This window comes from Salvelinus sp. IW2-2015, linkage group LG2 (assembly GCF_002910315.2).
Source record: "Salvelinus sp. IW2-2015 linkage group LG2, ASM291031v2, whole genome shotgun sequence".
Lineage (NCBI taxonomy): Eukaryota > Metazoa > Chordata > Actinopteri > Salmoniformes > Salmonidae > Salvelinus > Salvelinus sp. IW2-2015.
In genome coordinates, this window is record NC_036839.1 from 22558149 (window position 1) to 22571022 (window position 12874).

The 12874-nt window shown below is 42.8% G+C and overlaps 1 pseudogene; it reads left to right on the plus strand.

Annotated features, from left to right (window-relative positions):
• LOC111977005 (diacylglycerol kinase beta-like) overlaps positions 1-12874 on the plus strand; it is a 159324-nt pseudogene that overhangs the window by 120582 nt on the left and 25868 nt on the right.

Genomic DNA, 12874 nt, shown 5'->3' on the forward strand with positions numbered 1-12874 from the left:
GGCCAAACCCGGACAACGCTGGGCCAATTGTGTGCCACCCTATGGGACTCCCAATCCCAGCCGGATGTGATGCAGCCTGGAGTCGAACCAGGTACTGCAGTGAAGCCTCTAGCACTGAGATGCAGTGTCTTAGACCACTGTGCCAATGACGCTAAGCATACAGCCAAGACAATGCAGGAGTGGCTTCGGACAAGTCTCTGAATGTTGTGGTCCCGTGTGGCTCAGTTGGTAGAGCATGGCGCTTGCAACGCCAGGGTTGTGGGTTCATTCCCCACGGGGGGACCAGGATGAATATGTATGAACTTTCCAATTTGTAAGTCGCTCTGGATAAGAGCGTCTGCTAAATGACTTAAATGTAAATGTAAATGAATGTCCTTGACTGGCCCAGCCAGAGCCCAGACTTGAACCCAGCTAAACATCTCAGGGGAGACTTGAAAATAGCTGTGTAGTGATGCTCCACATCCAACCTGACAGAGCTTGAGAGGATCTGCAGAGAAGAATGGGATAAACTCCCCAAATACAGGTGTGCCAAGCTTGTAGCGTTATACCCAAGAAGACTTGAGGCTGTAATCGCTGCCAAGAGTGATTCAACAAAGAACTGAGTAAAAGGTCTGAATACTTACAGTTGAAGTCAGAAGTTTACATACACTTAGGTTGGAGTCATTAAAACTGTTTTTTTCAACCACTCCACAAATTTCTTGTTAACAAACTATAGTTTTGGCAAGTCAGTTAGGACATCTACTTTGTGCATGACACAAGTAAGTTTTCCAACAATTGTTTACAGACAAATTATTTCACGTATAACTCACTGTATCACAATTCCAGTGGGTCAGAAGTTTACATACACAAAGTTGACTGTGCCTTTAAACAGCTTGGAAAATTCCAGAAAATTATGTCATGGCTTTAGAAGCTTCTGATAGGCTAATTGACATCATTTGAGTCAATTGGAGGTGTACCTGTGGATGTATTTCAAGGCCTACCTTTAAACTCAGTGCCTCTTTGCATGACATCATTGGAAAAGAAATCAGTCAAGACCTCAGGAAAAATATTGTAGACCTCCACAAGTTTGGTTCATCCTTGGGAGCAATTTCCAAACGCCTGAAAGTACCACATTAATCTGTACACACAATAATACTCAAGTATAAACACCATGGGACCACGCAGCCATCATACCGCTCAGGAAGTTCTGTCTCCTAGAGATGAACGTACTTTGGTGCGAAAAGTGCAAATCAATCCCAGAACAACAGCAAAGGACTCTGTGAAGATGCTGGAGGAAACAGGTACAAAAGTATCTATATCCAGTAGAACGAGTCCTATATCGACGTAACCTGACAGGCTGCTCAGCAAGGAAGAAGCCACTGCTCCAAAACCACCATAAAAAAGCCAGACTACGGTTTGCAACTGCACATGGGGACAAAGATCGTACTTTTTGGAGAAATGTCCTCTGGGCTGATGAAACAAAAATAGAACTGTTTGGCCATAATGACCATCGTTATGTTTGGAGGAAAAAGGGGGAGGCTTGCAAGCCAAAGAACACCATCCCAACCGTGAAGCACGGGGGTGGCAGCATCATGTTGTTGGGGTGCTTTGCTGCAGGAGGGACTGGTGCACTTCAGAAAATAGATGGCATTATGAGGAAGAAAATGATGTGGATATATTGAAGCAACATCTCAAGACATCAGTCAGGAAGTTGAAGCGTGGTCGCAAATGGGTCTTCCAAAAGGACATTGACCCGAGGCATACTTCCAAAGTTGTGGCAAAATAGCTTAAGGGCAATAAAGTCAAGGTATTGGAGTGGCCATCACAAAGCCCTGACCTCAATCCTATAGAAAATTTGTGGGCAGAACTGAAAAAGCGTGTGCGAGCAAGGAGGTCTACAAACCTGACACAGTTACACCAGCTCTGTCAGGAGGAATGGGCCAAAATTCACCCAACTTATTGTGGGAAGGTTGTGGAAGGCTACCCTAAACATTTCACCCAAGTTAAACAATTTAAAGGCAATGCTACCAAATAGTGTATGTAAACTTCTGACCCACTGGCAATGTGATGAAAGAAATAAAAGCTGAAATAAATCATTCTCTCCACTATTATTCTGACATTTCACATTCTTAAAATAAAATGGTCATCTTAACTGACCTAAGACAGGGAATTTTTCCTAGGATTAAATGTCAGGAATTGTGAAAAACGGAGTTTAAATGTATTTGGCAAGGTGTATGTCATCTTCTGACTTCAACTGAATGTAAATGTGATATTTCAGTTTTTTTCAAAGTTGCTAACATTTCTAAAAACTTGCTTTTGCTTTGTCATTATGGGGTTTTGTGTGTAGATTGATGAGGGGGAAAAACGATTTAATCAATATTAGAATAACGCTGTAACCTAACAAAATGTGGAAAAAGTCAAGGGGTCTGGATACTTTCCGAATGACAACGTACTGTATTGCACTGCGCCCATTTCAGCCATTATCAGGATGTGTTTGACAGGTCATTTCAAATATTTCCGTGGTCGTAACATTAACGGGTTAAAATGAAAGCAATCAATCCAGCGAGATTTAAGTGCCAATGGATTTGTCACGTCTCAAACACAGGAAATAAATAGATGGCTGCAAAAGACAGATCCTCACGTGGGCAGGGCGTGTTGCTACTGTCTGCCTCCCATGGTAGCTCTCCAGCTCTCTGTTTATGTAGTGTGTGCTCATGTGTTGGCCTACAGTATGGTTTTGAGTGTCCAGATAAGTACAGCACACTGTGTGTTAGTGTTTCTTTTAACCGTTTAAACCGGTCATGTCATGCTGTTGTATTCCTGTGGTGTAAAGGATAAATATACCCAGTCCTCTTTGTTGCCTGTCTCTCTGACTCGCTGCCAGACAGTAGCTCTCCTCTGACATGCTTGCTCAGATCATATGGCATGTTTCATATGGTGTTTTTATTTTTAGGACTCTGGGAAAGATCATGCACCATGTGCCTTTATAACTAGTGGATCTGTGTCAGATTTCTTGGTGTGTATGTGTCCCTTCATATCAACTGTTACCCTACAAGGTCCAGAGCCTGCTGGTTTATTGTTCCACCTGATAACTAATTGCACACCCCTGGTGTCCCAGGTATAACTCAGTCTTTGATTAGAGGGGAACAATGAAAAAATACAGTGGAACTGGCTTCAAGGTACAGAGTTGAGTTTGAGGGCTTTATACAATAGGTGAGCCAGGTCACTTACTGTATCTGTCTTTTCTATTCTCAGATCTGTATGAACCCTGAGGCTCCTCTCCTCACCCCACAGACTCTCTGTCTGCTGCTGCAAGCTACCTCGTCAGTCATTGGCAGAACCTGTCAGTGTAGTGGGGAAAGGAGAGGGTCATCAGGGCTTGTCTACAGCCAGGAGCCAGGGTCAGAGGTTATAAAACCATGGGTGGGATTGTGTCAACATAACATTTTAAATGGTTATTCATTCATGGCTTCCCTGAGTTATAACTTAATCTCCTCCCAACCAATCAGTATAGTTGATCTGCAACTGGGATAACCATTGTATCACTCTTACTTAATAAGCACCTTTATCAACTGCAGGTCTTTAGGTTGATGGAAACTGGTCATCTGATTGGATTAACTGAGATCCCAGAACAGGGTTAGTTACTGGGATTAGTATTCCCCAGCATTCACACACGCACAGCCCTACCTAGTCTCGCCTCATCTCCCACTTCCAAACCAAACACCCCATGCCCATTTTATCATCAGCACCTCCCTCTCTTCTGCCTCCCACCCCCTCCTATCTCTGGGTGTAACAGTGCAAGCCATGGCACAGCCATACACACACAGCCTCCGTCTGTCTGTCTTTCAGGCCCTGTATCTCAGTCAGGATCAGCCAGATAAAGGCTGCTGGGTCGTTCCATCAAATAAGTACCTTTTGGGTTGTGTACCTCAGTCAAAAAAGTTTTATTTCACCTCATTTTAACTTTATGTCAAAGTGTTCAACTTAATAAATAAAAAAATCCCATCTCAAGAGGTTAAATAAAAACATACTATAGTAAGTGCCTATTAAGTGCAAAATAAAGTAACCTTGCATGCATAATTTTTTCCCGCAATGGTTGGTATTTTTAAATGTTGAACTTGACGGGAAAGTGTGCATATCTCTGCGCAAATCTCAAACCCTGCGTGAACACAACTTCTAGAAGGTTGATCAACTGTATTGCAAGCAAATAGGCTTATTGTTAGTTTGGGGGAAATGGGAGGTGTTTGCACCTCTCATTCGATGCACCTCCCATAATAATGGTAGGCTAATAAGAACATTAAAACGTAGGCCTAATGATAAAACAGATGCATTTTCCATTGGTAAGGAGATCGCATAGCTGCATGTCCTCTAATAAGTTTATTTTACTTGTATTATATAGGCTTAAATCAAAATTATATTGCAGGACGTCTCTCTCCTTTTCTGACATAACTAGTTTAAATTATTCCCACAACACAACAAATAGTAGGCTACCATTTATCAATCGCTCATTCAATAGGCAAGCATGCTGGAAAGAAAATAGACCGGTAGCCTTGACAGTAGACCTAGTCCTATGTGACAGTATGGGTAGGCTCCAGTTTTTGCTGTGCAATAGGATTAGGAGCGTGAAATCATAGCCTAACCTATTTAATTTCAGAGCCTATACCAAGCCAGGAGATATCAATACATGACTGTGTTTATAAACAAAATATTGAACAACAACTCATAATTTGCATGGAAGTGTGGACTGTAGCATTTACTTTTAAATTGCTTGAAAGGACAATCAATCTTGCAGAATGCACGGCCAGTGCTTGGCATTCGCTAGACAGCGTGCATTTTGTTATTTGGAAAAGTCACTGTAACATTCTGCCCACACCTCTGCAGAAATGTGATCAAATTTGCCATTGCACCTTCTTTTAGGAACTATCATGGCCCAGTTCCAACATCTCAAAATAATACAGCAAATGAGGGCGTTTTTGTTACCATAAAATGTGAATGGAGGGCGTTTTCCAGGCATGGTGTGTGTGTTGCACAACATATACACATATTTTCATTGATAAACCAGAGCCATATTATATTTGTGCGGTGGTGAACGAGTGCTACAACACCGCCTGGAAAACGCCCTCATTTGCTGTATTATTTTTGATAAATCCCAAGAATTTGTGGCGCACAAAAGTCCTAGACCTAGAATCTCATTGTATGCCAGAATTTAGTAAGAAATGTAGCACGGTTGATAAATGAGGCCCACAAATTGGCCAATAAGAGCAGAACCAGGTCACCTGCTTTTCCACTACGATTTGACTATTATGTTCAATGTTTCTTTTGATATATTTGTTTTCAAAAGGAATAGTTTCACCATTTATATGAAACTTCAGTTCACGTAACAGGGTTGACCTTAAAGTGAGGGATAGACATTTCGTATGATTAGATTAATCACTAATCACATTAAATAAATAATCATCTTCAGAAATKACTGTCAAAGCAACAAAATAACCAGGGCTYTACAATGATGATGGTGAAACTTGGAGAAATGTTGGGGTTAAAACAGAGGAACGTCAAAATGCGGATGTCTTTATTCATATTAAAAATCTGATTTATTSAATTTGCCATGTGGTCTATATTAAAGGGCACTTCATTTAATATAACAGGATTTGAAAATGAAATATTGGTGCACAATTTAATATTTTCGTGGAACGACCCTACTGTTGCTGCCCATGCAAGGTGAGGTAAGCTTTGACTGATCTGTACCAGAGATACAGGACGGGAGGGAGGGAGGGATGAGGAAGCAGAGGGGAGGTCAGTTGGTCACTGCTCTCACTGGGGATTAGGAGAGATGCTTATCACTCTGATGGGGGTGGGGGGTTTGAAGGATGAGTGGGCGTAGGGGTTTAGTGCCCCAAGGACTTATGTGAATCTGAAGCCACTGTTTTAACCACAACACTGTCATTTCATACCACCTGTATCTAGGTCTACGTTTGTATCCCCCTCCCCCCCTAGCCACAATGTCCTCCCTCCCGTAATTAAATATCAATCCATCCATCAACGTTGGTTCTCTCTCTAGGGTGTTTTGGCTGGGCTCCAATCAGGAAGACTGATCAGTCTTTGCCTCCTGAGGCCACAGTTAGCACAGTTTGAACCTGTGAACCCATTCCCTTCCATTCACCAGCACTACATACAGACAGACACAGCCTTGCATGTTGAGCTGGAACTCTCAAAGCATATGAATGAAAAACCCTTTTCTCATCAGTATACAAAATGGTCTCTGAGTCTGAAACACTAGTGCCAGAAGGCTGTGAACCTAGGCCAAATGCAGCTTTTATTCAGTACATTTTCTGAAGGTTTTTCTCTGCACTCAGGGGGACACAAGCAGGGCTTGTGGAGGTACCTTTCTCTCCCTGACGCTCTCCTCTGTCCAAAAGAGAGAGAAAAAAACATTTCAGTTAATTGCATTTTTACAGCGCTTCTCAAGTGGAAGCTAGCTAATGAGGTTAGGCAGTTCGGCTCATTGAGAATTGAAACCATGTCTAATTGTGATCTCAAATATGCTCATAATCCTATAATTGACAGAGCAGAGGTTTCTAGTGAACCGTGAGGTGAGTGTGAGAAAGACTGAACATTGAACTATGTCTTCAAGTAACACTGGATGATTATGGGGAAGTTATTGAGGTGGCAAGCTGCTTTGAACTATATTTACAGTTTGAGACACTGGAGGGATATATATTACAAGTACCTAGCTAATGTAGTAAAAAGCATACACTACCGATCAAAAGTTTTCGAACACCTACTCATTCAAGGGTTTTTCTTTATTTTTACTATTTTCTACATTGCAGAATAATAGTGTATTTTTTATATTTGAGATTCTTCAAATAGCACCCTTTGCTTTGATGACAGCTTTGTACACTCTTGCCATTCTCTCAACCAGCTTCACCTGGAATGCTTTTCCAACAGTCTTGAAGGAGTTCCCACATATGCTGAGCATTTGTAGACTGCTTTTCCTTCACTCTGCAGTCCGACTCATCTCAAACCATCTCAATTTGGTTGAGGTCGGGGGATTGTGGAGGCCAGGTCATCTGATTCAGCACTCCATCACTCTCCTTCTTGGTAAAATAGCCCGTACACAGCCTGGAGGTGTGTTGGGTCATTGTCCTGTTGAAAAACAAATGATAGTCCCACTAATTCCAAACCAGATGGGATGGCGTATCGCTGCAGAATGCTGTGGTAGCCATGCTGGATAAGTGTGCCTTGAATTCTAATGTCTGGTCTAATGTCCATTGCTCGTGCTTCTTGGCCCAAGCAAGTCTCTTCTTTTTGGTGTCCTTTAGTAGTGGTTTCTTTGCAGTAATTCGACCATGAAGGCCTGATTCACACAGTCTCCTCTGAACAGTTGATGTTGAGATGTGTATGTTACTTGAACTCTGTGAAGCATTTTTTGGGCTGCAATTTCTGAGGCTGGTAACTCTAATTAACTTATCCTCAGAGGTAACTCTGGGTCTTCCATTCCTGTGGCGGTCCTCATGAGAGYCAGTTTCATCATAGCGCTTGATGGTTTTTGCAACTGCACTTGAAGAAATGTTCAAAGAAATTTTACGTATTGACTGACCTTCATGTCTTAAAGTAATGATGGACTGTCATTTCTCTTTGTTTATTTGAGCTGTTCTTCTCATACTATGGACTTGGTCTTTAACTAAATAGGTCTGTCTTCTGTAAACCACCCCTACCTTGTCACAACACAACTGACTGGCTCAAACGCACTAAGGAAAGAAATTCCACAAATTAACTTTTAACAAGGCACACCTGTTAATTGAAATATATTCTAGGTGACTACCTCATGAAGCTGGTTGAGAGAATGCCAAGTGTGTGCAAAGCTGTCATCAAGGCAAAGGGTGGCTACTTTGAAGAATCTCAAATATAAAATATATTTTGATTTATTTAACACTTTTTTTGGTTACTACATGATTTCATATGTGTTATTTCATAGTTTTGATGTCTTCACTATTATTCTACAACGTAGAAAATAGTAAAAATAAAGAAAAACCCTTGAATGAGTAGGTGTTCGAAAATGTTTGACCGGTAGTGTATATCTCCCTCTAAAGCTTAGATTGACACATTGTGTTTGTTTGGTTTATTCCCACTGTACTGAAATACACTGATGTCTAGTCTAGAGAGCACTGCTGCACCACTGTGTAACAGTAACATGGTACCGGCTTTGCCCACATGGCAACAGAGCTTGYKTTACCAATAAMCATGTTGTCAATATCAGCAAGACAGCTAGACCTGTGTTTGCCATGTTTCTGGAACACACTGTAAAATGGACCTGATTTCTAGTTAGCATTGAAGAAGTACAAACACATTACTTTTTGTTTTGAACAGACTGACCATGAAATAATTGTGCCTTTCACTGTAGTCGTTGAGTAGAACAAGTCCTCAGGGAAGCAGTAAATGTTATGAGGCCTGGTACAGGAGGAGGTGCAGACGGAGGTGTTGTGTAAGACCATGCAGTGAACGACTGAAGGCTGATTCTTGCAGTCTGAGATGTACAGCCTTGTCTGTCTGATTGATCAGTATCGAGACACGGTCGGTCTGGTCTGGTCTGGTCTGGTCTGGTCTGGTCTGGTCTGGTCTGTCTGGTCTGTCTGGTCTGTCTGTCTGTCTGTCTGTCTGTCTGTCTGTCTGTCACACACACACACACACACACACACACAACCACACACACACACACACACTACTGGCTCATGTTGCCCGTGGAGATTTGAATCTCTCTTCACAGCCAGTGATGTTCCTTTCCCACACCTAACAGTTGTCTTACTGAGGTTTCTTTGTGTAGCCCATCAACCTTTCACCAGGACTGGGGAGGTACAGTAGAAGAGATGAAAAAGCAGGGCTCAGTAGGACAGTAGAGTCCAAGTCTTTACAATCCAGATCCATTTAGATAGGCAATTCTTTCCCCTGGGGACTAGGATGTTGTAATCTCATCATAAAATGGAGGAAATCAAAATGATTCATTATAGTTAAATGTAATTGCAGTTAAGTTAATTTCCTTACCTCTCTGTTCAGTTCTTCTCTCTCTCGAATCCAGGCTGTGTTGACAGTCASAAGCATTAATCCTTTGTCTTTTGTTACATGACTTTGTTGTATCATGATGCAGGACTAAAGCACTAGGGAGAAGCATTGGACAGTGTGCAGGGCTTCCCTTTCTTAATCTACAGTATGTTTTGCCCAGTACAGGTTTTCTGAAGTTTAGGATGTGCATATCACCTCTGTATGCATCTTTGTTACTAGTGTAAATCATAGAAAAAGTGATACATCTACATAAAAAAAATGCCACACAGGTCACCTCTGGTAAGCCAAACTCCAGGGCAGAACTAAACATGAACTTCAACTTTGTAGGGCTAAAGGTTGTTGTATGTTTTTGAATTTGGGGGGGGGGGGGGGGGGGGGGGTCATTAAACATGATCTTATGGTAGGCTCGGTCGCTGATCCACACCCAAAGTCATTGTTGTCATGCCAGCCTTGGCTGAGGCGAAAATGACCGTGTGGAGGTGTCCTGTGTGCTTCATTGCTCTGAAAATAAAATGCTGTCCCCTAGTTGAGTTTAGGCTTTGGGCTGCATTAGCAGTGCTTCGACCTGATCCTCACATGACAGCAAACATGACAGAAAACTGTCAAAAGTTGTTGTGTTTAATTTCCCTACCCTGACAGGACTCGGATAGTAGAGGACAACTAAACTCAGCAAAAAAAGAAACATAGCTTTTTCAGAACCTTGTCTTTCAAAGAAAATTCGTAAAAATCCAAATAACTTCACAGATCTTCTTTGTAAAGGGTTTTAACACTGTTTCCCATGCTTGTTCAATTAACCATACACAATTAATGAACATGCACCTGTGGAACAGGCGTTAAGCTTACAGACGGTAGGCAATTAAGATCACAGTTATGAAAACTTAGGACACTAAAGAGGCCTTTCTACTGACTCTGAAAAACACCAAAAGAAAGATACCCAGGGTCCCTGCTCATCTGCGTAAATGTGCCTTAGGCATGCTGCAAGGAGGCATGAGGACTGCAGATGTGGCCAGGGCAATAAATTGCCATGTCCATACTGTGAGACGCCTAAGACAGCGCTACAGGGAGACAGATCCTCCTCGCTGTGACAGACCACGTGTAACAACACCTGCACAGGATCGGTACATCCGAACATCACACCTACGGGACAGGTACAGGATGGCAACAACAACTGCCCGAGTTACACCAGGAACGCACAATCCCTCCATCAGTGCTCAGACTGTCCGCAATAGGCTGAGAGAGGCTGGACTGAAGGCTTCTAGGCCTGTTGTAAGGCAGGTCTTCACCAGACATCACCGGCAACAACGTTGCCTATGGGCACTGTAGCGGTATTAATTAGAGAAAGGTATAGAAGATTTTGTTCGGGCGCCAGGCAGGTATTAACCCTGCCGAAAGAAAAGAATAGTAGAACAGCGAGAGTACCACTACCAGACCCACACACATCAACAGAAGAGACTGCCTAGAGTGTAGCCTGTTGACCAGATAGCCMGCGGAGAGAAAAAGAATRCACACCCTATAGATCACACATCACATCACAGTCCTTCCACAATTCTTGGTAACCCCACCAAACATACCTCATATAACAATAATGGCAGAGCAAATAAACAGCAACTTCATACAATCACGAATTGAAAACCGAGTCATCACACAGAGGATTTTTCAGAGTTTGTATTCTCTTCCAGGGAAGGAGTGCAGAGGGTGATGAATGTCGGGTGTTCATATACACACACTAGTCCAGCTCCAATGACCCTTCAATGTACTTAGAAATAGTCGGGTTCAGTGTAAAGCACTGGACATAAGCGGGAAAAAAAGAGAGAAAAAAACAAGAGAGGGCTTAGCTGTGAATCTGGAGGGTGCAGGTATCCGGTCTGACTGTTCCGATGGTTATGTTGGTTGTAGTTGAACGCTTCAACAACCATGTTGCTACTAATCCATTGGATCCATAACCATCGCAGTCCCAAATGAGAACAACCACGTCGTCGAGCGATCACACGAGGATTGATCCAAACACTGTACAAACCACATACGCTGAAGACAAACAAAACACCTCTGCAGCCATAGCACACAACCAAAACTGTCGCGGTCCCAAATGAGAGCAAACACGTCGTCGCATAGCACACACAAACCAAATTGTCGCGCACACAAGAAGCTCTCTCCAAGAGAGCTTAACGAGCTCTTTTATCTCCTCCTTCCTACTGCTCATGAGCTCTTAAAGTCAGTGCACTTAAGTGCAGGATTTCGCCACAGCACAAACCCACTGTCGCTGGACAGACAGGACTGGCAAAAGTTCTCTTCACTGATGAGTCGCGGTTTTGTCTCACCAGGGGCGATGATCGGATTTCGCGTTTATCGTTGAAGAATTAGCGTTACACCAAGGCTGTACTCTGAAGCGGGATCGATGTGGAGGTGGAGGCTCCGTCATGGTCTGGGGCGGTGTGTCACAGCATCATCGGACTGAGATTGCCTGCAATGACAACAATCTCAATGCTGTGCGTTACAGGGAAAACATCCTCCTCCCTCATGTGGTACCCTTCCTGCAGGCTTCATCCTGACATGACCCTCCAGCATGACAATGCCACCAGCCATACTGCTCGTTTTGTGCGTGATTTCCTGCAACAGGAATGTCAGTGTTCTGCCATGGCCAGTGAAGAGCCCGGATCTCAATCCCATTGAGCACGTCTGGGACCTGTTGGATCGGAGGGTGAGGGCTCTGGCCATTCCCCCCAGGATGTCCGAGGAACTTGCAGTGCCTTGGTGGGAAGAGTGGTGTAACATCTCACAGCAAGAAACTGACAAATCTGGTGCAGTCCATGAGGAGGAGATGCATTGCAGTACTTAATGCAGCTGGTGGCCACACCAGATACTGACTGTTACTTTTGATTTTGACCCCCCCTTTGTTTCAGGGACACATATTCAATTTCTGTTAGTCACATGTCTGTGGAATTTGTTCAGTTTATGTCTCAGTTGTTGAATCTTGTTACTGTTCATACAAATTTTAACACATGTTAAGTTTGCTGAAAATAAACACAGTTTATTCCATGTACCGTAGCTTCCTATGCGTTGACATATTCTGCCAAAGAATCAATGAATAATGGAAATACAGTAAAACCAGTGCAACTGTAGTACCCCTGATGACACTTCCTCTCTTTCTCTTCCTGTTCCTTCCTGTTTGATTGACAGAATGAAGAACAAGTTGTGTACTTTGAGTTTGGCACCACAGAGACCATCTCCGCCACTTGCAAGAAACCAACGAGTGTATCGAAGTGGAGTGAGTCACCGGTATTCCCTTTAGTTGGAGTTTTTTTGACAGCACCAAATGTTATTCTCTCTCTCTCTCTCTCTCTCTCTCTCTCTCTCTCTCTCTCTGTCTTCTCTCTCTCTCTCTCTCTCTCTCTCTCTCTCTCTCTCTCTCTCTCTCTCTCTCTCTGCTCTCTCTCTCTCTGCTCTCTCCTGATCTCTCTTCCGCTCTCTCTCTCTCTCTCGTCTCTCTCTTCTGCTCTCTCTCTCTCTCTTCTATCTCTTCTCTATGTGTCTCTCTCTGTGTCTCTCTCTCTCTCTGTGTTCTCTCTCTAAGAGTTTCACTTTGGCTGGAGTATCAGTTTTGGTGATTTAAATTGTTTATCAACACATCTTATGGACATCTTGGGATGACAAAGTTTAAACAGTTCATCGCTGTTGTTTTTATTTTATTTTAAATGACAGACTTTAACCTGCAAACAAAAAAAAATACATCTTAAACGACAGTGAAATTAAAACAAATTATTTTAATCCCACGGGGAAGGTAGCTAGCTTTTCTTATCTATCAGCGAAGGCTTCATTAAGCCAGTATGTCAGGTAACTG